The sequence below is a fragment of the Lissotriton vulgaris genome, chromosome 2_2, assembly GCF_964263255.1.
Source record: "Lissotriton vulgaris chromosome 2_2, aLisVul1.2, whole genome shotgun sequence".
NCBI lineage: Eukaryota > Metazoa > Chordata > Amphibia > Caudata > Salamandridae > Lissotriton > Lissotriton vulgaris.
Genome location: NC_141688.1, coordinates 199,603,595 through 199,629,557, shown reverse-complemented (window position 1 = coordinate 199,629,557; position 25,963 = coordinate 199,603,595). Strand labels below are relative to the sequence as shown.

Below are 25,963 nucleotides of genomic sequence, written 5' to 3'. Positions count from 1 at the left end.
AAGCACATCGTTGAAAGTATGGCTGCATGATATTGGCGAATTGAACAGGTTCAGGCATTCAAGGATTAACTCAGTATTGTTTGTACTGAATTGGCAAAAGGGGAGTTATTTGATGTAACTGAGGCAAGGATGAGACTTGGATAAAGCAGATCTTGGTTTAACCCTCAGCAAACTGCTTTTGGAGGTAGCAGAATTACTGAAGAACCATATCAGGAACACCAGGACCGCCCAGAGGTGGAAGGAAGCATAATTAATATAGAAATCAAGAGAGGAGAGTCATAACTACTGTAGACAGTAGTTTTGAAATACAGGACTCAGAAGATGTATATTTTAAGGTTCATTCAGCAGGATACAACGAACCCTGGACTCTTCCTGGCTCCTGGCAACTGTCTGCATCCAGCTTCTGAGAATCCACACACAAACTGGATTCAAAAGAGGAAGCATCATGTTGGCTGGAAACAAGTATGCAGTCCTAGAAGAGTACCAGTATACAAAATATAACCTAACACATTTCCCTTCCTTGAAGAAACATTGTGAAACTAATAAAAAAAATAGGGATTTAAATCACAATCCTATGGACACATGTATTCTTTTAACAGCTTGGGTCTCATCTTTACATGCGTGAAGAGACCCCTTTTTGCTGACATGCTTTTTTTCACAACATCATCATCTGCAAATGTTAGGTTACTACCAGACCTTATCCACTCGTGTTGCTCTTCTTCCCTGAAAGCGCATACCCTTCTGGTATTCCACCACTTGCCATTGGATAATTTGAAATTGTTACCCTTTACCTCTATCATTTCCTTAAGGGAAGGGATATCTCAGAATAAAACTTTTCTCACCTAGTTTCCCAGGGGCACTCTAATCAGCATTCCCCGAACAAAAGTCTTACCACTTTTCTTTATTCTTTCATTGTGTCTCTGACCACATTTAACCCGATAGGTGTCAACCATTTATTTTTATTTTTATTTTGAAAGTTTTATATAGCGCGAACAAGATCTTCGCAGATATCAGAGCGCTTTACAGAGGAGGGGAGCATGTATACGCAGATACATCAATCATGTTAAAAGTACATTGAAGTGATATCATAAAACAATCAAGTAAGTCAATTTCAAAGTCAAAATAAAAATACAAAGGGTTCGAACAAGTAGTACAGATGAGTATCGAGTCTTTGTAGTTTTTCCCCAGTAGTGGTTCAAGTGTATTTAGCCATGAGGATCGCTTTTACTTCTTTCTTGAAAAGTATGGTAGAGGTGATGAGCCTGGTTTCAGGGGGGAGCGAGTTCCAAATCCTGGAAGCCATTCCTGAGAAAGAGCGTTTATAGGTTTTTTCCTTGCAGAATCTTTTAGGCTTTAGCAAAAGATTGTTTGTACCTCTAGTGTTTCTGGAGCCTCCAGAAATCGTCAGCTTCTGCGCGAGGTATCTAGGTGAGCTCAGGTGGACAGCTTTGTGCGTCAAACAAGCGATTTTCAGGTGAATTCTGGCTTCAAACAGCAGCCAGTTCAGGGATTTGAAATCAGGGGAAATGTGTGAGTGTTTTTTGATCCAGTGATAAGTCTCGCTGCGGCGTTTAAAGAGGCTCTTATGGGTGCCGTAGTAGCTAGGGGGAGACCGCAGAGGGCGGTGCTGCCGTATTCTATTCGAGGTAAGACTAGTGATTGTACCGCAGTTTGGAAGTCTTTGGCTGGAAGGAAAGGTTTAAGTTTCCTAAGGGTGTTGATTTGATAGTTCGCTCCCTTAGTTGATTTGTTGAAGTGTTCCTGCATGCTGAGATTGGTGTCAAGTGTTATGCCCAAAGATTTCGCTGAGTCCACGATGGTGGGTTGACCATTGAGTGCCGTTAGGTCTTTAAGCCACATTTGTGCGGTAGTGATCTTCGCGGTGGTGAGATCAGAAGGAACTCGGTTTTAAGGGCATTGAGTTTGAGATGATTAGCGGCCAACCAAGATTGGGTGCTTCTGATCGTTGAGTTCAAGAGCGTGATGTCTTTGGGTGATTGTAGTTTGAGATAAAGTTGGGTGTCATCAGCATACATGTGGAAGTGTACATTGGATTCTTGCAGCAAGGTGGTGAGAGGTTCCATGACTAGGTTGAACAAAGTTGGGGATAGGGAGGATCCTTGTGGTACGCCTAGCGATACAGGTCTTGGCGCGGACATCAAGTTGTTGCTCTTGAATTTCTGCGACCTGTTATGCAGAAAGGACGTGAACCATTTGAGCACAGTTCCAGATAGGCCCATTCTTGTGTTTAATAGTTCGAGTAAGTTCTCATGTTTGACGGTGTCAAATGCGGAGGAGAGATCAAGGAGGATGAGGAGGCAGGTATCGTTATGATCTAGCAACTGTCAGTAGTTAACATTCCACTTGCCCAACCTGGCCATCCATGCTGGAGCCACTACAGTGCACAGTACTCTTTCTATGAGCAAGCTAAATGGTGTTTCCTTGTTAATGAAATGTGTAGTAGTTCTGTAGCTCGCCAACATATTTTTAACTTGGCGTTTCCAACACATATTGCTTGCAACAGATAATAGAGTGTTTTAACCAGGTATTGAGGGAACACATACAATCAAACCATTACCCCTTGGGTGATATGCAGGTGTTTTACTATGTTTTAATCCCCATTTTTTCAAAAAAGTGTAAAACTCCTCCAATACGAATTGGGGCCATTGTCCGTTAATATTTCTGCAGGACACCCCTCCCTACGAAAGATGTCCTCACAAAATGCAATCACACTTCTAGACTTTACATCTTTCACAAATGCAACCTCAGGTCACTTTGAAAAATAATCCAGCATAACAATGGCATATTTATCACTCACGTTCAAACCAACAAAAGGACCACAAACGTTGTTGGACATCTTCTCCCATGGAAGTTTTGGCTACGCAACTGGACTTATATTAGTCTCCCGGGTCACATGTGATTTGTCACTGCATGGGCAAGGAATACAATCATGAACATCTCTCTCAATCTGACTGTTCATACCCGATCACAAGAAATCCTCTCAAGTTTTCCTATTCATTGCTGACATTCCACCATGACCTTCATGCAAGTTGGTAGAGAGGGAACTCTCGGGAGACATGTTTAATGCACTAAAGTAGGTAGAGCACTCACACATGGGACTAATTGCATTTGTCCATATGATGGTAAGGAAGCTGGGGTCCAAAATAGAGGCCTGGTGGCTGGAAGAGGATGGTACCATCAGTGGGTTCACATACACAGTTAAACAGAATGGAGGAGACATATGCACAAGAACATTCTACAGATGCTATGTTTCCAGAAGAGTATGTAATCCCAACTGAGAACAGAAGAGTAGCTGCATCGATGCCTCATCATATTGCAAGGAAGTAGGTAATGTGCATGACTGCCAATTGTAGAGTAAGGCTGGTTGCTTAGGAAGGTGCTGCAGTGCCTGGCTTCTGCCAGCAGTGCCAACATAGCAATGTTGTGCTGTAGAGTAGCATTAGTAGATTGGCAGAGGTACATTGTGGCTAAGCTAGGCAACTAAGGACTATAGAAGGTTCAAGGATTACGTCATGAAAAACCTGAAACGTTGTTTTGAGTTTCTTTTCTGTAAACTTTTTTAATAATATCCAGAGGATTGTATATTGTGATTGATAGATGCAGCATTCTGCATTTCAGTGATGTCACGTTGGTTCTGTTCTAGTACTTGTGCATTAGTATTGCAATAATCCGTTGGTAAAGACATGCAGAGAATCTATTGTAGGTGGGGAGGCTTATCTTTAACAAACCATCTGAAACATAATGTGATGTCAGATCTGCCAGGTGTCTCACAGCTATTGTGAATAACACAAACATAACTTATATTTGCATACCTGCCGCGAACTGAGTTAGTCCCGCATACTTGTCGTACTATTGAAGTTTTAATAGGGCTGATGCGAGTCTGAAGCATGCAGGATGCAATAGAGCGGAATGAGGTATTATATTTTTGCAACTAAGAAAGCTTCCTAAAGTGCCGCTTTTTACATTTTTCTAACCTGAAGAAAGTTTTGCCTATCTACCAAAGCTCATTTCAACAACAACTAAAAAAACAATTTCCCATTGGTTGCTTTAGATCAGCTGAACTCAGCAACTGCTACATTGAAGTGTTTTTATAGTAGGAAGCGTTACACTATGGCAGTGCTCTTGAAATCACACTATCACCGAGCTGCTCGCTTCTCCACCTATCACTCACCAACAGCAAGAACAGCCAGCATGTGAAACTCCCAAATTCCTGCAGCAACACACACTCACCCTCCCTGGGGGACCCTTGGAAGACTGGAGACCCCTGGGCGTGTTATGCTCAATTCTTGTTTTCTTCCCTATAAAAGCAAGCAATCCCATTCAATTCTGAGAGGAATCCCCTCATGTAAGCAGGATGGCATGCTCTCATCTTGCATAAGGGGATTTGAATTCTCTAATTCCGTTGAGGTAACATTGGACTCAGAGGAGAAACCCCTCACCTAAGATGCTAAAGTGTCATGCCATGACATAGGCCATTCTTACATGAGGAAGAACATCCTAATGACCTCAGCCTAGGTAGCAGTTTACTTACGGGTTCATCTTGGGTCTGTACTGCTTGACTGATATTGCTGTATTACGCGGTTAGTAGGTTGTCTCTTGGTGTAGAGTGGGCACCTAGAGGAGTAAAGATGGAAGAAGTCCTTGAAGAAACAAGAGGATGAGGAACACACGTGGGTGTTAAATACTGCAACAGGGATTACAACACAAAATATAGAAAGTGATCTAGATGAGAAGTGCCCCAGTGTGTAGGGGATGAGTCGAAATTGATGGTACTTTGTGGTGTCACAGCTGCTTTTTTGACCTGTGGTCCGCTACATATTTGTGACTTCTCTGTTTGAGGAATTGCCACCATACAACTACCACATTTTAAATATATTCACTTTTGGTGTTAGGTCTGATCGTTACCAGCAATTACAAATCTAGCTTTGCCAGGCCCTATCGTCTCAATGATACTGCGGAGTACTGGTATTCATTCAGCACCAGCTCCAGAATGATTTGACTATTCTGACCCATCACTGCCACCACTATAAAAAGCCACCGGCAGATTACATTATTCATACATTACGAGGTGTTCAAGTCATTTAGGTTTTCCTTTCCATAGATATCTAGGACTGGGTTTAAAAAGGACTTTTGAGGACAGGAGTTTTCTACTGTCATGCTGTATTACTAATGTGAATAATATTTACGAATAAAATCCTGAATGTAACACACTTTTACAAAGACAGTAGAGGCCTTGTCTATTACCATTTTGTTAACCTGCCTCACAACATACTGTAATTTAAGCTTTTTATAAGCATGCGCTTTACACTAGTTCTAAATGAATTGGTTCCCTTTACTGTAGCTAACATGCACTCCTGTTTGCGCACACACAAAACACAATTTCGTTGGTGCGAACATGTTCAGAAGTGGGCTAACATTCTTGAACTCCAACACCAGCGGAAAATCACTTTGGTTGTAGGAGTACAAACAAAACCTCATAACCTATGCATAGGGACAGGAGTGTTTTGTCGAGTTCTTACACTTCAGGCAAGGTAGATACATGCCTTCTAAAGTGTTCCTAAAGCATGCACAAAACCAGTAAATATGGTTTCAAACTAAAAAGCGCTTCGGCACGGATTGGTAAAATTCCATATGTAGTATTGAGGATGAGTTAATGAGTGGTTAAATAGAAGTTTCCACCCATGCACTGACTTATCATTCGAGTGCTTAGTTATTCATCTTTGCACTCATGCATCAGTTCATCCACCCATTTTCACACTTGCCCCTACCAAAGATAACATTCGCTCAAGATCATAGATCTTAGTAGAGGCACTTTCACTTAAAACTATTGGTTTTCACTAGGTTTGTTCACATATACATTTAAAGATACAGATTAAAACTTGTCGAGTTAATATTGAAATTGCAGAACCTTTAAAAGTAATTCTCTAACTAGAACAGCCACCCAGCGCCCATTATTTACACCAGTTATGTTATGCAGTTATATGGTGTATACTCTGTTATTGGTGTGGGGCTGCAGCATCGGGATACAATCTTCATGCCCTGGTTGCTAATTTGCAGGGATGCGCCAGTAATTGTAAATATGCCCCTCTGTTTTCTTATACAGAATACTTTCAAATTCATATTTTGCACAAAAACAAGCATTTTCCTCATATTTCTGTGAGAGAAAACTACCGAATCTACAGGGACCAACAAAATTCCCACCATCCGTGTTACCACATTTCTTCTGCTAAAAGAAAAATGCCACCCAACTAGTGAGGATGGGTCAAATCCCTAAGACCAGAAGGGACTCAACCAGGAACTTTGCAAAGACCACATCACTAAATATGGTCTGTTTCTATCTGTTTCTGTCACAGGTACTGCGCCTAGACACACAGGTGTTCTGTTTTTATTGGAAGACGTATGGAAATACTAGGAATATTATGAAACCCCACAGATCCCGAAGGAAAAAAGACACTAGGGAAAAGTAGTTATAAAACGCAAAAAAATGGGTAGTGACAGACCAGGCATCAGGATATGCCTCCACTCCAGAAAACAACACCCTTCCCACCCCCCAGTCCAGCCCAATAGCGGTACATTGGGGTTAAACACCCTAGACTGTATGGCTGAAGACAGAGCGTGCTGCATCCACTCTATTTTTGTTTCCTCTTCATGTTTTTATTTCCTGGCGCCAAGTGGGCAGAAAAACTGTTCTGCCAATAACACTTTCACTATGACAATAGAGTAGAAGGAACATAAAGTCTATTGCATTAAAAAAAACTTCCAAGTTTATAACAAAGATCTGGAAACTTAGGCGGTGTAATTCAGCAGGAAGACGAGGTGGTAGGATGTTCAAATTAGAGACAGCAGTCATGAAAAATCCTGCTTCCAGCCATTTTCAGATGGAATTTGGGGACTGTTATTAGATCTTTTTTCATAGATCTCAACCGGTGATTTGGATGATACCAACTGCACCTCGCATGTAGAGGCAAAAGATGGAGAGTGAAAACGTTCATATGCAGACACTGATTTGAAGAACATCTGCTGTTTCACTGCAAACCAGTGCCAAATGGAAAGAGCAGAAGAGGTATGATCTCTGGAACGAAGACTAGAACAAACCCAACAGTATCACAGTTTTAGACCAACTGGAACCTGCAGATGTGATAAGTAGGTAAATATAGTATTGCAGTAGTCTCAACAAGTATTTTATGCCTGAAGTTTCTAGGAAAAAATATAACAGATATAGAAAACTCATCAGATAGTGTAGCTATAAGAAACAGCACTTCCCCACGAAAAAGAATTTGATTTGAGACAGTTAAGGAATGATCCATTTTAGCATGTAGGTTTTTACAGACAGAAACCTATTGAGAAATGAGACCTAATTTATGGGGCCACAAAATAAGCTCATAGAGAATTGATGGTGTTATAGGACAGGGAATTTCAGTCTTACAACCAGCGAGTTCGAGATTGTTGGAACTCATCCAAGGAAATCCATGGGAAGGCAGTCATGAAGTTGAATAGTAATATGGCAGTCATAATCTCATATTTGTGTAATGATCTGGGTTAAAACACTCACTTAGTGCTGTGACCTGGGTAAAAACCTATTTTTGTCAGGTGTAGAATATGATTAGCATAAACACATTTTGCTAGTTGTTGGAAGACCACTTTCTCCAGAATTAACAAGTATGGTAACTGCGAAAGGAGTTGAAAATTGGCAAAAATCTCCGGCCTAGCTTAGGTATTTTTCAATAATGGAATGACAGTTGTCATTTTCAAAGATTATGGAACTAAACGAATCAATAAGGAATCATTAGCAATGCTTCCAAGCCAACATAGATCATAAATCACAAAGTATTAGGGGGCATATTTATAATAATTGTGCGCCATGCCTCCGCCACCCATGATGCGCCGTATTTACAATACGGCGCACCATGGGGCAAAAACGGCACAGATGCGTCACGCATCTGTGCCGTAAAGGTATCGCATTGCTGGAGTTGCGTTGCATGCGCGACGCAGCTCCAGCAATGCTCTGGGGGGCCCATTCTACTAATGCTGCGTCAAGCCTTATGCCTGCTTCAAGCAGGCGCAGGGTTTTCACGTAGCATTAGCCTAAAAGTGACTGAGTGAAATCTTGTAGATTTCACCCAGCCACTTTTAGGAGGCGTTCCTACGCCGGAACGCCCCCCCTGCATTAGAATGCCTCCTTAAGGCGCAGGGCTTTACAACGTGACACATCTCCCAGATGCGTCACGTTGTAAATAGCCCGCACCATGGCGCATCTTTTGCGCCGCCGCTGCGTCACAAAAGTGACGCAACGGCGGCGAAAGGGGCTTGTAAATCTGCCCCTTCATTTTTGTATAGCGTGGAGGGCAAAGAATCTCCTTGGACCTCAGCTTACTAGCAGTGACTGGGAAAAAGCTTTAGGAGTAGTAGAAAGACAGCGGTAACCCATAAGCATGTTTGTATATTGTATAATATTATCCTCAAAAGAAAATAGTGTACTATAATTGGCACACCTGCCATGCACAGTATTGTCATCTATGATGTAATTTCAAAAGTTGCAGGATGTTATAGAACGTCATGAATCATGTAATATGTGGGGCAATTAGCTGTGCATGGGGAGTGTGCGAGTTATACATTAAGGCACGAATTACACTTACTTGAGATAACTATAACTGGTGAATGTCAGTGTTTTTTAGTTTAAAACGTTATGTTGTCATTGAAATTTTAACATAACTATGAGGTCACTTTAAACTTAGTTTTTTCAGTGAATTTCTAAGTTTTGTTGAACGTAAAGTAATATTTCATCACCGCTCAAAAAGTAAATACTAGGGAGCCTTCAAGGAGAGGGGGGCGCGCTGCCACCCTTCTTGAGATAATAGTGCCCCTCGGGACTTTATACATCGGAGGCCTTATGTATGAAAATTATAAATAATATCTGATGTGTGTTGCTAGTAGTAAGTTGTGTATTGTGTAGAAAGGTGTGTTAGGGATAAGTGATTTTAGGGTCCCATGATAGACTTGTCACGTAGATGTGAGCTGCGGTGGGCATATGTTACATTATTTTCTAAGTGTACAGTTTACAGTGAACTGTTGTGCTAACCTGTATACCTGGAGCATGTACCAGTATTACATACATACTAAAAACTCAGTATTTGCTTTTGCTTCAATCAACACTTTTACATCACTGTTCCAAAAAACAAAAACACTTATAAGCAGTTTAAGAAAAAAATAGCTAGTACCAGGCATTGAATAAATACATAAATCTCAACTAAGTGCATGTCAGATAAGAGACAATTAAAGAATACTTGAACGAATTACTGTAATTAGCCTTCACATCATTTTTTTCATGAATGTAAATCCACTTCTACATTTTGTACCTCCCCCTCCCCATCCCTACTCCCCCAGAAGCATTATCAAATGGCAGCAGGCTCCACGCACATGTAGCTTCTGAATTCCCTGCAAAGCCTGCATTCAGGCAAGAGAATGCCTGCTCAGGCCTTTTTAGAACGCTGTGCTTCTGCTGCAGATAACAGCACAGAGGGATGAGGCTACAGAGCATCCCAATCTACGACCTATGCCCTTGGTCAGCTCTCAGTGTGCTGGGGTATATATGGCTGGTTAACAAGCTCCTTTGTAACAGATGGCAGTAAACGTGAGATCATTAACATTTTGATGCACACAGCTGAGCTTGAAAGGTTATTCCTGCCATCACCTCCATTACTCTGAACCGCCTTTAAATTTATCTTAGATAAATCTATGTCAAAAACTGCTTATTTGATATGCAAAATTAACGTAACCTGAAAGAAGGCCCCAAGTCAGTGTGACACCTCTAATCCATGAACGCATTTATAACAACGCTTCTATTTCGGAACTTGTTTTTTTAGGTCTCGCCTACCAAACAGTGCATGCACTGTCTGTAGCAAGGTGTATTGTCAGCAAAGAGGGGCTGAGAACCTGCCCATTACTTGCTATTGGTTGTCCTTATCGTCACACTCATTTGATTGCTTAAGTGTTCGCTTTAGTTGGCTTTCCTTCGTCTCTTTGTGTTCTTCTTTCACCTGGAGCATGGGTGCATTACCTGCATCCTTCCACTGTGAGCCAGAGACTGTAGCACTCCTCCTCACCCTTCTATTCAAAATAGAAACTGGAAATCTCCAGAGCACATAGGGGTTTCCGAAATGCCAAAGCCCTGCTACTGGAACCCCCCCACCTTCAGTCGAGAACAATACATAAAAAACATTCTTTCTCTGGAAGTGCCACTAGAATCTGGAATCTGTCTCCATCTAACTATCTGCCTAGTAACTCAGGCTCCACCTTTTTGACAGACTTCTGGGTTAATTCACCCTCGACCAGACTTAAGAACACTCTCTGATTGCGATCAGACCTTCCCTCGCTATATGACCAGTCACGGCCCGTGCAGGTAGGATAAGTGGGGCTGGGTGTGGGGATTTCGACAGGTGATGACGAGAGAAAATTAAATAAATAATACATTTTCACTTGTCCTCTGTCGGAATCCCCCCTCCCCAGGCCCCACCGCTCTTACCTGCTCGGACCGTGGCTGTATATAACTCCACCAACTAACTGATGCTTTAACCAAGTATTTCCTCTGCTCAAGTGCTGTAACTGATCTTGTGACTACTCCTGCACACACCCACCGAAGTAATTTCTGAATTTAATTACTATTAATGTAACCAACTGTAACTCTTATCTTCTACTTGTTGTAAAGCGCTCAGATGCCTTTTGGGCCATGTCAGCGCTATATAAAATAGCAAAAATAAAATAGATAAAACGATATTTACAGTTTAGTTACTCTACATGCAAAATATAGACTTGCATCTACATGAATGCAAAATATGAACAGGAGCAGGATTCAATGTGAACCCTGCACAAGTGTTTCTGGTCAGTGCTTGCAATGGAGTGTCATACGCGAGACCAGGGCTTTAAGTGGGCCGGGTCACACCGGGTCTGAACACCGGCAGTTTTTAAAAGGGGGCTCAAAACGGGTCTCTATCGGGCTCTGTTTTGGGCCCTGGCACCGGCAGTGCATTTCTTTTCCGGACTGCAGTGACAGCAGGCAAATCGATGTGCGCATGCTCACACTGCTCACTACTCACTAGTGGAGAAGTTACGGTATGACGTCTTGCCAACTGAACATTGTAGGGGAGGGGGAATTCTTTAATAGAGTAATTTTCTCTATTTTCTTTTTACAGAGCTTTATGTAGCGCGAACTTGACCCAAATCGGGTATCAGAGCGCTTTACATAGCACCAGTTGCATTACATGAGGACACATTCATTTTTTTGTAGCTGTTAGGCACGGGGAGATTAAGTGATTTGCCCAGAATCACAGGATGTACAGGTCATTGCCGAGACTCAAACCCAGGTCCCCAGATTCGCAGTCGACCACCATAGCCATTAAATCAACTTCCAAAAGTCCTGATTTGTTGTTGGTATGATGTTACTTGTTGGATCATATATCTGGATGCAATGACAGAAACAGCAAAATACAAGTTGGGCGGCACACTATGCAAAGCACAGATTGTTAGCTTGTGTATTTAAGCCGCGCCCTTAAGGACATGGGCCACCCCCCTTTGGGAGACTCCCTCCCCGTCCCCCCCTCCCCGTTTTTTCATTCCTCTTAAAGCCCAGCGCGAGACAAATATTCATATGCACACTGCAGACATGTCACATAGGAACACTGAAGGCTCTCTGACTTCCTGACAGTGTCTCACCTCAGATCATTACCTATCTTTACTGACAGGTCTCTTGCCAATGAATCAACAAGCTGCTGTAATTCTGACTTTCTATAAAATGACCAATAGTGAGTTTTAATAATGGGTTCAGGTTGCAACTTGTCTGCCTAGATCACTTCAAGTACCAAGACCTGGACTACACAAGAGGCCATAAATAGGAGGTGACAAGTACTTACGATCCAAAATAAAACGGTCCTTTAAAACGTGGTACATGCTTTATGCTCAAGCCCTTTGCAGTGGTTGCACTCATGTCCCTCTTGTGTCCTCGAATCTACCTTCTTCCCCTTTCCTGGACCCTAGGACACTTCCGAGACCTGCCCCAACCACGCTGAACCTTTCAGAATATTAAAGGAAGTAGTCCTTACCTCCCACTAGTACACGGCTGGTGCTAAATCCGCTGCCCCTGCCTTCTGCTCGGCTGTCAGAGGGTTGAATAAAGGAAAGACTCGAAATAACTTCAGAAAAGGAAGGCGAGGCATTCAAGAGGCTATCGTGATTGACAGGTTCAGGACAGTAATGGGAGGGGCTTGGTGGAAGCGCTCGCTTACGCATCCTGTGATTGGCTAGAAGAATCAAACGCCCTGGAAGAAAATATTCATCCGCTATGGCGAACGACCCTGAAGTCCGGAAGTGTTTCTCTTAGCTACTCCGGAAATAAGGTCCAGCCTCTCTCGGACCGGTAATGTGAATAGTATTTAATGCGCTTTCGGAAACTGCAATCTAGGAGTAGTGTAAGTCCTCGGCTATAGTAGCACCGGGATACCCTGTTTCTGCACGTCAGTGGGTGCTCTACTCCAGGCTTAAAAAGTGAAGAACAGTGCAGGCGTGGCGTCTTCTTGTTAGAATGGGGACTACAATGAGGGACTTGAAGCAGGAAGAAAAGAAACAATTGTAGACTGCCGAGGTTTCATATTGCTATGTGTGACATTTCCATAATTACAGCATAATTATGGGTGACATTTTAATGGCTACTAGTGCCACTTTTTCGCGAGCAAAATCAGCAATGAAACATATAGGGAATCATATAAATATCCTAAATTACACCCATTTGAGCCACAGGAAACTAAAAAGTCACTGAAGACACATTTATCTACATTTTTTCATGCATGTTTCACTCTCTCTTTGTGGATGGAACAAGTTAACCTACATGCTTGACATTTTTGTCTATTGCAAATGAGGGAAATATATATTAAGAAAACTATGCGGCTGTTCGCGCCTCCCACAGGGGGCCTCCTCAGAGTGCGCCCACCATTAGTTCCTTTTAGGCGCCTCCCCATCCTAGTCCCGGGACTACGAGAGGAGTCCCCTTACAGAGCGCGCTGGACACGTCATGTCCGGCGCGCCTGAGTTGGGGAGGGGTATTTAGCCCTCCCCCGCCATTGTTGGGCCTCTTTGCTGCCCGACACGCTGTCTAGAGGGTTCGTGTGTCGTCGTCGTTGTCCCGAGGCCTGGTCTTGCTTCGGGCACTCTTGCACGACATCGCACGGTGAGTGCAGCACCCCTGGGCCAGTCCCAGATTGTACGAGGGACGTGGCACGGGCGGCAAGCACGTCTTGCGGAGTTGATGGCACCTTCCCTCTGTGCAAGACGAGTGCCCCTTCGGTGGGCAGTGATTTGTTTTGGCGGTGCTGGGCCGGGAGTTGTCCTTCTGGGCTGCCCCTGGTGTTAGTATGGTTGGTGTTAGCATGGTTGGGGGTGATCCGAAAGCGTCCCCCCCCTTACAGGACGCGATGTGGAGGAAGCACTCGGTATTCGGCGACTGGGCGCATCGTTGTACCGGGCAGCATAGTACGATCATATGCCCAGTTGTTGTTGAACAGCGAATAGCCGATGTCCCCAGTGACACGTGCAATTAGATCCTAAACGCTGAGTCTGCTGCTCTCTTCTGCCCATCTGCTCGCCGAGGGATAGGAAACTGCAGATGTGTGGTTTGTTTTGCTGCGGCTATGGACTTTTGTCGCGCCCCCCCACCCACCCCCAAGGAGGAGTAGAATGGTCGGCCATTTGTTTGCAGGTTGCCGTGCACGAGATGGGGCTGGTCGCCGTGTCCCCGGGGAGGGGGCATGGGGAGGCCCACTAACATAAGACAGGACCCGACTCTGCTTCCACAAGCGCCTCTGCTGCTGGCTAAGCTATGGTGGCCCATCAAACCCCTGTGTCTGCCCCCCCCCCCCCAAGCGGGTCTGATTCTCTCCTTGATCACTACGAAGTGGCGAAATAGAAAACAGAGCAGCAGAACGTTTGGTACACAGGTACAAGTTCCTACTGTGACCTTAATTGCTCGAATGAAGTTCATAAATGTGTGTGCAGGTATGCCCAGGCGACATAAGGGCACGCTGTGCAGCAGCTCTACACGTTACTGCCCGGCCTCCGTTGTTGGAAGGTGACCTGGGGTTGATGTTTGTCGCGTAGCCATTGGGGTGCAGTGTTTCAGGCTGCATTGAGACGTTCCGAAGTTTCTGCTGTGAGCTGGCTGAGTGTCCCTGATTTCAAGTCCGTCCCGTGGTTATCAGGTGTGCAGAGGCCGGCGGGTCTCAGGGGTCCAATTTAGTTATTAGTGAAATCCGACCTGACTGGATGGGATGGTAACGAAGGGCGGTGAAGTTTGGCCCGTACGGTACCTCGCTTGTGCATTGGTTGAGTCTGCGTGCTGGGAACTGTGGGGGAGTGAGCTATTCTGAGTTTCCCCCCATCTCCCCCCCTCCCCCCACCCAACCCCTGATTTGGATTTTGAGGATTCTACCGGGTTTGGTGGCTTCGCTTACTTGTAAGTCATGGTCGACCCTGGAGAGAGATCTTTTTGACCTCGGCAAGTCCCAACAGCACCTTGCATGCTTATGGGCTTGAGAGGGGTAGTCCCGTCTGGGAAAAATGAGGCATCTGCTATCCCAGCTTGTGCCACACCGGCAGTCAATTGGGCCTTGGGCGCTGTCGGGCACTTGGTTCTGGAGAATCGTGGGCATTATTGCCAACCCCCCTCCTACCCCACCCCCCCCCAGTCATGTTTACCTTCATCTGTCTGGAAATCCTTCCTTTGGGATTGGAGCCTGCTTGAGCGCGGGGGGGGAATTCTCAGGGTAGTGGCTTTATGGAGGGGCAGTGTGGTGTGATCAGTGTCCGGGGAGTGAGGTTACCATCCCCTGACTGGTTTGTCTATGCTCTGGCATTGGGTGGGCTTAACGGGTGGCTACCAGTTTCCGCATGCCCCCCTAATAGTGCACTGTTTCTGGTCGCTCACACCACGGCGATCGTGCCTGCGACTGTGGAGGCATGGTAGCGCCCCCACCCCCGCTTGAACCATTTACCTTTCGTACAGGCATATTCTCTGTGTGGCGGGGCTGCCTGTTGCCGATTGTAGCAGGAACGGCTGTTCACCATGTCCGGGGGCAGGGCTTGTTAAAATCTAGGTTGCAGCATAAACATTATCTGCGCCATCTTGTCTCTTTACCAGGCTCATACGTGTGCGTAAGCAGCAGGCATTTTGAGTACCATGGCCTCTCTGCCCATTGCCGATCGCCAGCGCGTCTCCCTGACCTCGCAAGCATCCCCCGCACACTGACAGCCCCCGCACTCACATGCTTGGGCCATAAACCACCCCTCCTGCGCAACTTTGCCTCTGAACCAAATCCCGTACCCGGCTAACGCCTCCCTCCATCCCTTTCATCACCACGAATCCTTTGAAGACCCCCTTCCTCTGTGCCCGATTGTCCGAGCCGATCCCAGGCCATCACTTAGTCCTGCGGATGCAGTTATTGCTCCTTACTGTAGGAAATCACCCCTCTTCAAAGGAGCTACGATTGATCAAAGCCCCCCACCCCATGAGATCTGATCAGTCACACGCATTCCGGGAACCAGCGGAATGTCCAGCTGCGTGATAGCCGTCACCTACTGTGATTGGGGTGGGGACTTCTACTGTAGATATGTGTGGGAATGGGACTGAAGCGGGGATTCCGGGGTTGTCTTTCCGTACATCAAACTGTTTACAAGAATGTGCCACATGTAATAAACTGCAATAATGGACATAAACCTGTGTATAAGAGGTCAGGCCTCAGAGATGCGGTAAGAGCACCTCGAGACGATACCTTGTTGTCTGATCTGATGTGTTCTGCTCCGACGGAATAAACCTCTGTTTCCTGCCTTCCAGTCTCCAGCGCCTGCCTCTTTGTTATAATAATTATCGAGTGGTATGAGAGGCGACTAACGCCGGGCAATACTTAAAGGTTATCGATTTAAAGTGCCCCTTAAACAATTGGTGTCCCAAGCGTGGGGCCCATCAGAGACACATGTATCCAGTGGGAGAGGTCCTGACGACAGAGTGAATGACTGCAACGATCGGGAAGAGCTTCTGCCCGATAGATCCTCGTCTGGCAGCCGGTCATCCGAACTTCACCGGTTCCGAGCAGACCTCTCTCGAGTGATCTACGGTCCTGACTGGGAACCATCAGGAGTGCCGCGGCAACAACAGAGAATAGAGGACGATCGGGCGTTGGAAGCGGAAGACGAGAAACAGTCCATGGGGTCTGGGTAAGGTCGTGTAACACGACGAATTGCGAAACGATTGTTTGATTGTTTGAAAATACTAGTATTGTTCATTGGTTGCTTTTTGAGACATTCTCTGCCTGTAAACGAGGAAGAATAGAAATATTATCTCTCCCTTTGCAGATAGTGAAGGGTAGGTAACACGGACCTTTGTCCACCTTTTGTAATCTGTTGTGCCTATTTTTCTCCCCACTGATTGATTGATTGTCCGAACATTTATTATTCGAAGTTGGTTCTTTTTGAGATATTCCCAGTTTGCAAATAACGTAGAATAGAAATATTCTGTCTAGTCTTTGCAAGTAGTGAAGGATAGGTAGTGCGGACCTTTGTCCACCCTTTGTAATCTGGCATGCCTATCTTCTCCCCACTGATTGGTAGTTGGTTCAGCCCGGACCGCTTATTAGAGATGAACCATCCAGCTCCACTGGAAGGCACCCCTAATAAGGACATGTTCACTAAATACAGATTAGTCGCTGTAGCCTATAGTAAGCTATGGCATAAATATACAAAAAAGGATCAGGAAAGTCAGTGGCCACTGATAGGATCCTTTGATGACAATAAAATAGAAGTGCTAGAAACAGCCCATCATAACAATAAGACAACGCCTACCATGCTTGATAGTATCGGCATGTGGCGCAAAGAAGCAGCGCAATGGAAAAAGAGAGATGAAGTAAGAGCAGAGAAAGAGTTGCGAAAAGCAGCTCACCTTGCCGCCAAAAAGTTAGAGGAAGAGATAAAGGAGAGAGAGGAAGCTAAACAGAAGCAAGAGTCCGAAACATCGGGCCAGTGTCCCGTTAGAACACCCCTTACGCTCTACCCTGAGTTACCTTCAAAACAACGAGCAAACGATGATTTATTACTAGGTCCCCCAATCATGTATATGCCCCCTCCATACTCTCCCTCCCAACCTTTAGTACAGCACTCGCAGCCCCCAAATGCAAATGAGAAGAGTACTAGGACCTCGGTCCTCACGGCCTCCACGCCGGCCGAGCCCCTTGTACTGAACTCAGCGCTAACAGTAACGTTAGATGACCCTGAGACTAGAAAGAAAGATTCCACGAGAATGAACCGGTTGAGCAAAGATGAACGAGCAGGGATTGATAAGATAGTGAAAACACTGGTGGAACGGAAGGAGAGCGAAGAATATGTAACAGATTTGTACAATTCATATGCTGATAGCCACAAATGACATTTTGTTGTGCGATTTTGTTATCACACCCTCAATGCCTATGAAGACAGATACCAAGATAAGGGTCCTGAGAGCCTAGCGGCGCTATATAGGAAAGTCGACATCGGAGACGGAGGAGAGTGCGATGTGACGGGCTTCTTCACGCGTACGCTTGAAGTCTTCCGCCACCTCACTGAACAAAGGCTAGAAGCTAAGACTACAACTCCTGTAGCGACTGAACCCCGAGCAGAAAAAACGGACACAATGATGCCTATAAAGGAGGCCCCCCCCTACTGGGTTCCCCCACGAGGTCAGGGAACACATGATGACATTAATCACCAAGATGCGAAGGGAAGGGTAGTTTACAACTGGGTCTACCAACCATGGGATCGACAAGACATCCTGACTTTCTGAAAATCCTTACCCGATTTACGAAAGAACCCCACTGCCTTTTATACTGAACTAGGCACAGCCTTGGGTTCGACGATTATGACCCTCGCGGACATCGATTTGTTTTTAGAGCTATGTCTGCCAGCTGATGTGTGGCAGCAAATCCGGAAAGTCAACCACCTTGAGCTGTTCGGACATACCTGGTCACAATTCGATGGCATAGATAGACAACGAGAGCCCGGACAGAAACCCTTAAAAGCCATTTTAGAACTCTTGGACAAGATCGTCCAGAAATTGAAAACCCTGATCCCAGAAAAGAAGGTGGACTCGTCGATAGTAACGGCCTGCCACCAGGAACCCCAGGAAGACGTATCAGAATACTACTCCCGGTTCGAGACAGTGTTTTCCGATTACAGTGGCCAGGACATGATCACTGCAACCGGACATCATCTGTTTGTCCAGAATTATGTCAAAGGTCTGTTGCAGGAAGTCTCACAGAAACTACAGACTAGTGAGAGTAGTTGGGCGGCCTCCAAACCTGCGGCTATCCTTCAGATGGCCCAGTACTATGAGCATCAAAAGAACGAGAACGATAGGGCATCTGAGAAAAAGAAAAAGGACCTGAAGGAAAGGGTGATGATCGCACAGTTGCAAGGGGTGACTATAGGAATGGAACCTTACAAGGGAAGTTATCAATCAAATGCTCCTAGAAATCCACCCCTAGAGACCGTACATCCGCACCCTATGCTGGATGTAAAGACTTAGATGAGAACCAGTGTGCGTTTTGTAAAGGGTTTGGTCATTGGAAGTCCCAGTGTCCGGTCCTCCTAGAAATGAACAAAAATAGGGAAGCCAGAGATGTAGCGGGCGGGCCAAGAAATACAGGACAGGGACGAGGGTACACGAACGACACCAACAACGACAGGCCAGGCAGACCGAATACATTTGACCGTCCCCGACACAACCAGTACCAACAGTCTGCCTGCGAAAACACCCATGACTTTGCATAGGACCGCCAAGGGCAAGGGAGGGATCCAGTCGAGCTCTATGTTGACCAGCAAGGTACTTACGTCACCGCTAAGGTCCTGGGCACGAAGTCTCCTTTTTTGGTAGACACTGGAGCGACACGTAGTGCGTTATCTAAACAACTGTTTCCAAGGGCACCCTTGTCTGGCTCACACGTAACATCAATAGGTTTTGATGAACGCCCTCCACTAATCCCTTGTCCACACCGATTTCCTTTGACTTAGAGAATAACACCACTGACACAACATTTCTTCTCTCCTCCAACACCCCCGACGCCATCATGGGACTTGACTTATTGAAACATTTCCGAGCTACTATTAGATGTTCACAGGACGGAGTTCGAGTCATTCTGTACGACAACCCGAATCTGCTCAGACCCTGTCCCACACGACGCATGTTTTCTATGACTGATGCTGACCTGTCCCTACTCGACGCTCTACCTCTGTACCTATGGGCCAAAACTGATTCGGACGTAGGACGCATGATGATTGATCCTGTACATATAACTGTTCGACAGGACGCAGTGCTCCCAAAACTTCCACAGTAACGGATATCGACCGAGGGCGAGAAGGCATTGGTAAAGATTATCCAGTCCCTAGTGGATGCAGGAGTGGTAGAGGAAGTAGTTAGCAATGTTTGCAACAGCCCTATCCTACCTATTGTAAAGTAGCAGGGTGAGGGAGATGAGAAAGTGTACAGTTTCATCATTGACCTACGAGAGGTTAACAAAGTAGTTGTACCTCAGTACCCTGTAGTTTCAGACATCACCACCATTCTGACCTTGATTCCGTCCACTGCCACCACCTTCACTGTAATTGACCTCAAGAACGCATTCTTTTCCATCCCCATCCACCCAGACAGCCGCTACCTCTTCGGCTTCACCTTAAAAGCCCGTTCATATAGATTTTATAGAGCACCCCAAGGCTACACGGAAAGTCCCAGCATCTATAGCCAGGCCCTCAAGAGACAACTGGATGCAGTCCAGTTACCGGATGGAGTGGTGTTGATACAGTACGTCGATGATATCCTTTTGGCGACCGACACCACTTCACTTGCAGTCACAGCCACCATACAACTCCTACACTTCCTCGCGGAAAATGGCCACAAGGTGTCCAAGAAGAAGTTGCAATTCTGCCATCCTGAAGGACTGGGTTCTTTAAGACCCAGCGGTGCCAGGGCACAACACCTGAAACCTTCGTGGGTAACCTGCTCCGGCGTACGAATCACAGAGACACGGGACACTTCCTTCGACGTCAAAGATTCAAGGTTTATTTTGCTGCAGGGAACACAGAGATCACGACAAGTACACAGCGTGCAACTTGGGGAGACTGCTTCAAATTGGTTCTGTGGATCGCTCCTTTTATACAGTTTTTACCCATAGGATAACATTGAACACAAAAGTTTACAACCCGGTTCCCACCATCATCCCCCAGAGGGGTCGCTTTGGTCACTTTGAAACACATGAGGTCCGGAACATAAGTGCGGAAACATTTGGCGGTTCCCAACTGTAAAAACCCATCTTCCCACCATTAGCAAATTCCAATCAGCAGTAAAACAGATCAAAATAGGAACAAGGACAGGTGTAGAGGAAGACGGAGACAGTGGGGAGATCGGAAAGGGTGTAAAAGGGGAGGTATCGGGAAACACGAGATACAGGCATCAAAGGGACGTGCCTAATGAGATGCACGGCTGAGACAATAAGTCCGTGCGGCAAGATGAGCCTCAAGCGGCGCCATCTGCCTTACAGTAGCATCCCCCTCGTCATAAAGACACTTACAAAGAACGTGTGTCTTCCGCAAATATCTTGGGAGTCCCAGGGTCGCGAAGCGGACAGCGTCCGTTCGCTGGCTACTTGAGGGCAAGAGACAAAATGGATGCCGTATCTAAGATGGAACCCGTGGGTACAGATGAGAAACCCACATAACAAACGAACGGTTTAAGTTAGCACAGCGAAACTGCGCACACTTACTAAACTCGTCATTTGCGGTTCATAGATACCAGACTCGACCATATTCGTGCGAGTCGGAAACACCACTTACAATTGTCACGGAACCTCAGACGCTCCTTTTGCCCTCATGTAGGCAAGCACTAGTCGGAATCATATTCGATATTCATCAGACCATCGAGATGTTGCTGTAGCATAGCTCTGTCCAACCGGGTCCCCTTGGTAACAGATGGTTGTCTTATACACGATGTAGCACAGAGGCCACATAAGGCAGGACCACACTGCACACAAAGGCAACACGTGAACAGGAACACTACAACGACTCCGATGATCATCAGAATCTTCCAACCCCAAGTCGACATCAGGCCCCAAAACCATCCAAGCAGCGTCCAATCCCCTACATCCACGTGTATGGATTCGGAGATCTTATGCAACCTCGAGATGGCTTGATAGACAGTAGGAGCATTATCTGGAATGAAAATGCAGCAGCTCGAATGGATCACCTTACATACCCCACCTCGATCTGCTAAGATGACATCTAAAACCATACGGTTTTGTAACGTCATAAGTCTCTCCGCCTGAAGTTCTGTGGTGATATTACCAAGGGCACTGGCAGTAATATTAGCTGTCGATTCTACCACTCGAGTCAACTGTCTCAGGTTCCTACTGTTGACCATAGGTCCCCAAAACGGGAGGAAACCCTTGAAAAAGTCTCCTGCCTCTTGACCGGCAGTATCCTCTTCGCTAATTACGCCTCGTACAACTCTAGTCTTATGATAATCGGCATCTACAGTGAACGTCGGAGGCAACAGATTTGCAATGAAACATGAGCCCATGAAGTCAGCGGGCAACCATGTGTATGCACGATCATAACAGATAAAGTATGTACCCTTGGCAGCCAGAAACACAGGGGACGAGACCATCGGCAGAATGTAATTTTCAGTGCAAGCACTTGCTCCAAGTCGGGCTTGTGATCTTCGGCCACGACCCATAAGACAGAAATTACCAGTGTGGGGTACGACCCATATCGGAGGCGAGCTTTTAAGCTGCTTTTCGCTAGTGAACGCACTATATTCACCTCTACTTAGGACTCTATAGGCTTGTATCTCTTCTTCGGGAATAAGCGAGGGATCATAGATATCACTATCTAAATCCTCTATTGCTATCGACAAAGGTTTTTGATACGAGGTAGGACCAGAGTAGGGAGAACGTGGTTCTCGAATGGGGTGGAAACCCAGTGCGCTTCGAAACATTGTTTGAAATGCTCGAGCTGACCCTTGGGAACTATACGGTAACACCAGATATGGAATTCCCTTATCCGTAGTATGTGGTATCAACCCACACACCCAACAATTAGTAGTGTTAACCACTAACTGATGCTGATGGAGGAGCTGAATAAAGGAATTGTTGCGGAATTCTACACGTCTAGCCTGCTCGTGTTCCGGTAACATATGAAAGGAATGGGGAGAAGCAGTAGAGGTAAAATTAGGGTAAGGAGTATCAGTAGGTGTAGCAGGTAAGAAGTAAGACGTCGTGTAATACACCCCACCCGCCACTAATGCAGAAGCAGTCAAAAACAATACAAACAGTTGGAATATAAAACATTTGGTACGACTGAGTTGCTGCAGCTTGAATCGATGAACATGAGCTCCCTCCAAATCATTCAGCTTCGAGAATGCCATTCCCTACGACCGTCCGCAACGTTTCTTGACGCACTTCGTTCTGTGCAGCAATAGTCAATCCCTAGGAGTTCCCAGGAACCGACGGCCTTTAACCTAGCGTCAAGACCTACTATCCAGAAGGAAGTACGCGCGCGGCCCTACGGCCTTTAATGCACAATATGTATGTATGCAAAAACAATAGCCTCTCAGCTGTGGAAGCAAAAAGCACAAGGAGTGAAGCTCAAAATATATGTACAAAAATAATTACAGTAATATGAAAGTTCAAAACTGATCACGTAAAACGGGATAATGCAATTGTCAATACGGCAAGGCAAGATCTTTTATTTGTCCTTAGTGCGAGATCGCAAAAAGTATCGAGTTTTCCCAGGACGTGTCTGCTCGTCAAACAAAGGATCCGTTGAAGAGACAACGTCCTGCTGATCAGTTGAGTGTTCTGGTCTTGAGTCTTTTGATGCTAATTGTTCAACAGTGTCTTTCTGCTGCGCTGAGGATTCTTCAACAAGCTGTGCGTCGCTAAAAGGCACAAACACCGGCAATGTTTCTGTTTCAGATGACGCAATGCCTCTCCTTACCCACGGGTCTGCCGGCAAAGGGATGGGGACTCGTTTGGTGTGCGTGGCATGCACCCAATTTTTACGTCCCTCAAGGCGAACGGCAGTCCTCGTGGCCAGGAGCACTTGATAGGGTCCGGTGAACCTCGGGTCCAGGTTATTTTTGCGTGAAAAGTTCCTTGTCACCACCCAGTCTCCGGGCTGGAGCTGGTGGCCTGGACCCTCTGTCTGCGTCGGCAATGCGTCGTAAACCTGTTGGTGAATTAACCTCAGTTTAGCAGTCAAGTCATGTAGATAATCGATCAACATTGGGTGCTCAAGATCAGAAAACATTCCTGGCCTAGGAACCCCCCACACATTCGCAGGACGGCCGAACACTATTTCATAGGGACTAAGCCCTACTCGGGAGTGTACAGTCGCCCTAGTTGACAGTAATGCTAAAGGTAAAGCGTCAGGCCACGAAAGACCAGTCGTAGCCTGAATCTTTGCTAACTTTAGTTTAAGGGTGCCGTTGTACCCTTCAACCAATCCAGCTGACTGGGGATGATTGGCGCTATGGAATTTCTGATTAATTCCAAGGCCCTTACACACACTCTTCATCACACTTCCAACAAACTCACTTCCGTTATCTGACCACACGACTCTAGGCATTCCATACCGAGGAAAATATTCCTTCAGTAGGATTTTCGCAGTAGACAAAGCAGTATTGTCTTTGAGGGGGTAGGCCTCAATCCATCGAGAGAATGCGCAAACCACAACTAAAACGTATTTTAGGTTATTGCATCGCTCCATATGGATGAAGTCCAATTGAATCACCTCAAAGGGATACGAAGGGGGAGCAAAACTGCCAGGAGGAGTTGGGGTTCCTTTGCCAGGATTGTACATTATACACACCATACAATTCTTCACCAGACGTTCAGCACACTTCGTAATGCCATCATTCTTCCACACAGGAGCCAGCAACTTACAGATACCTTTCACGCTAATATGTGCTAACCCATGCGCCATTGTCACAACGGCCAGCACATACGCATCAGGCAACAACCATCTTTTCTGATCCGACAAATCAATCCAACAACCATTCGCATCCAACTTTCCCGTACTTTCTTTCCACTTCGTCTTTTCAGTATCGGTAGCCTCATTCTGAATTGCTTTCACACTTTCGATAGTGTCCTCACACATACTCGATTCTGTAGGCCACCTAACTGAACTCGTCACATACATCCGAGTGCTAAGGTTCCGGGCAGTCTCCTTAGCGATCTCATCAGCAAACGCATTACCACGACCAACATCATCCGTCACCTTACGATGCGCACTGCACTTAACAATCGCAACTTGCGTAGGCAAAGTCAATGCATCCAAAAGATCATTCACAAGCTGGCCATGCTGTATCTTCGTACCATGCGACGTCAAGAAACCTCTCTCTCTCCACAATCGTCCAAAACTGTGAGCAACACCGAACGCATATTGACTATCAGTAAACACATTCACACGTTTCCCTTTCGCTAACACACACGCTCTAGTAAGAGCAATCAATTCTGCAGCTTGGGCAGAATTCTGGTTCAACCTTGCAGTCTCAACAACAGTATTCAACGTTACGACAGCATAAGCAGTAGTCACATCGCCATTCGGCAACTTAAAACATGACCCATCCACATACAAAGTACCATCCGGATCTTCCAATGGGGTGTTTTTAAGGTCCACTCGACCTTTTGTTTCCTCTTCAGTCCTCAAGTAGCAGTCATGTTCTGCTACTTCATCTGACTCTGCGCTAATTGGTAACAAAGTTGCCGGATTTAGAACGTTACAACGTTTTATCTGAATGTGGCTTGCCAAGAGCGTCAACTCGTACCCAGACAACCTCGCACTCGTCAAGTGCTGAGTTTTCGTTCGATTCAAAAGAGTATCGACTGCATGCGGAACCATCACCGTAAGCATATTATCCATGACCAATCCTGCTGATTGTCGGATGGAGACCGCAGCTGCCGCTGTTGCTCGTAAACAACTCGGCAATGCTCTAGCTACTGGGTCCAAGGTCGAGGAAAAATATGCACATGGACGTTGCTTACCACCAAAAGGTTGCGTTAAGACACTCAAAGCACAACCTTCCCTCTCGTGAACATATAACGTAAACGGCTTACTGTAATCAGGAGTACCTAACACAGGAGCCGAACACAATGAATCACGCAGTTCAGAAAAACTTTTCTGACATTCTTCCGTCCATGGTAAAGGAGTTGAAACATCCTTGCACGTAAGAGCCACTAATGGTTTCGCTAGCAATGAGAAATTAGGAATCCATTGCCTGCAGTATGACGTGATACCTAGAAAGGCACGAACATCTCTTTGGGTTTTTGGCACAGCCATTCGCGCAATCGCTGCAATTCTCTCTGGGGTCAATCTCCTTCCCTCCTTTGACAATAAGTGACCTAGATAGGTTACTTCTTGACAACAATATTGGAGTTTAGAAGGTGACACCTTGTGATTTAACTCACAGAGATGTTGCAGCAACGACACCGTAGCAATTTTGCAAATGTCCTGAGTATCAGCAGCCACCAATAAGTCGTCGACGTATTGGATTAAGGCCGCACCAACCGGCAACCTAAATGCATCCAGTTGACCCTTCAAGGCTTGGCTGTAAATAGATGGACTTTCACAGTAGCCCTGAGGAGCGCGTTTGAACCGGAAGCTGCGTCCACCGAGAGAGAAACCGAAAAGGTCCCTGCTCTCCTCGGCAATCGGGATGCTGAAAAACGCATTTTTCAAGTCAATCACCGAAAACCATGATGCAGAAGCTGGAATCAGAGTCAGTAGCGCCGTGATGTCAGGCACAACAGGAAATTGAGGAACCACAATTTTATTTACCTCCCGTAAATCGATAACAAAGCGATAAACAGGCGGTTTTGAAGGATCA

At 45.8% G+C, this 25,963-nt stretch overlaps 1 protein-coding gene across 2 annotated transcripts in view; it reads right to left on the bottom strand.

Moving 5' to 3' along the window:
• The window catches only part of TRAF6 (TNF receptor associated factor 6), a 185,252-nt gene extending 172,983 nt beyond the window's left edge, over positions 1-12,269 (bottom strand). The window contains exon 1 of one of the 2 annotated variants that reach the window (XM_086959529.1): positions 12,117-12,269. The gene's annotated coding sequence lies outside the window, so the exon portion shown is untranslated. The remainder of the gene's footprint in view (positions 1-12,116) is intronic. The other variant, XM_086959531.1, reaches the window with a different exon arrangement.
• Positions 12,270-25,963: the final 13,694 nt, after the last annotated feature.